This window comes from Vitis vinifera, chromosome 14, assembly GCF_030704535.1.
Source record: "Vitis vinifera cultivar Pinot Noir 40024 chromosome 14, ASM3070453v1".
Classification (NCBI taxonomy): Eukaryota; Viridiplantae; Streptophyta; class Magnoliopsida; order Vitales; family Vitaceae; genus Vitis; species Vitis vinifera.
In genome coordinates, this window is record NC_081818.1 from 3,914,226 (window position 1) to 3,916,316 (window position 2,091).

Here is a 2,091-nt window from a genome sequence, read left to right on the forward strand (position 1 = left end):
TAATTGAAGTCAAAAGGAAATTAAGAAGAAATATTTTCATGTCCACAAATTTCTTAAGTGAATGAGATAATTTGTTTAAATCAAGGAGTCAAATTCTTTGAATTAAAGAATTAAATCTTAAGGATTTCAAATTCTAATATTTAATTTCATTCATAGATAAAGGTGACTTTCTAAGATGAAGGTGGATGGAAGAAAAAGCTTTACCATAGAAATGGCTTGATAGGAGGGTTTGACAAAGATTAATGCCCTCATGCTCTCCACCATGATGAACAAGCTATGCTAAATCCCTCAATTGAACTTCTAAAAAAAAAAAAAAAAATCTTATTATCATTCAAGTGGTTAACTCAAACAAAGTTTCACAATAAAAGCTATTTTCGGCTTTTATTATAGGTCACTGACCCAAAGATCAATATTGTGAATCTATGGTGAGATTTTCTCCTCTTATAGAACTCCTAAAATAGACCTCATGGCTTGGAATACCCACTAAACTATTTTAAATAATAAATATAGTAAAAGGCTTGGTTGAAGATCATATGAAAAAGAAGACTTCATTCCACAAAAACTTGTCCATATATTTGGCCTCAGACAAGTCAAGTGGGAATTATTTGTTTAAGAACAATGTACAATGAATGATGTGTTGAACAATTAGCAAATTTACTTGAAATTAAAACAATAACTTGGTGTTGGAGATATTAAACTAATTTAAATTTTAAGTCAAACATAATAAAAGACTTTATCCAAGATCTTGTATTGTATGGAATAAAAATTGACTTCTTGTTTTATGTGTTTTTACGATTTTATTGTTCAAGTCATGAAGGCATATCAAACCATCAATCCTCTAGATCTTCATAAGTTGATCATAAAAATACAAATCCTTATGCTACTCAAAACTTGTGTATACATCCCATGAAACTTGTATATATTCGTGATATTACTAACGATTTGAAAATTAAACTAGATTGATCAGTTTCATCGGTTTAATAACATAATGATCATTACAAAAGTTATAAAATTATCATTTATATAATTTGGACATATGGATAAAATTAAATAATAGAAATTTTCCTCTATTTTGTACAAGTTCATAGTTAAACATTATGCATATTTTGTTTAATAAAATTTAAAATATTAATATATTATATTTATCTTATGATTTAATTTGATACTATTAAAGATAAAAAAAAATTAATTATATATATTTGGACAGTTATAATTATTTTTTATTTTAGTAATATATAAATTATCTATTTAGAACATCATGATCGTTCAATAGTGGTTCAACTATTGATTTGATTATTGAACCATGAATCGATAATTTTTTTAATTCAATGACCGATTCAGTTATAAAAATATTAGACATTATTATTTACTAACTATAAAACTAGTCTAAACAAAGCCTAAATGTGAAAGTTGGCTAAAGGGAAGGGTCACCTTCATTCCAATGTTATAAAAGAGAGCGGGGTTTTCATTTCCATGAACTGCTCAGCTATGTACGACAAAAAAATTTTCATTTGATGTTGGCTAGATCTTGAAATTAATTTTTAATATGTACCATATAGAAAACAAATTCTCATTTTTCCTTCACTCTTAATGCTTGGAAGTATTGAGTTATTTTGAAAAAAATAATAAAAATAATAAAGAGAAGCATACCAATGTAACTCCTAAATAGTGCCAGAGCAAGAAAATCTCACATTTTGGTAAGTTTATTGAAAGTATAGTGACAGGTCTAATACAAGGCATTTCAGAACAACTTAATGCTTACTAGTATCAGTCTTGTCCTATCTAAGAAATTAGTTGTTATTCTCAAATACTCTAATTCCTTCAAATAGGGAGGGTTGTGTTTGGGTGATTGCTCTTGAATCCATCTTCTAGTGATTGTGCTTTCATGTCGAGGGACTTTACGTATTATAATAAAACCTTGACAAATAAACCTTTTATAAATTCATAATTTCAATTAAAAAATAAAATCTTTTGGTCTCAGGCCAATTTACAAAATTAATAACCTTGTTGAATGTACAAGATAATGTTTTTTTATATTAAAAAAAATCCTTGAAAACCCAAGAAAATATAAATTAATAATTGAAGTCCACA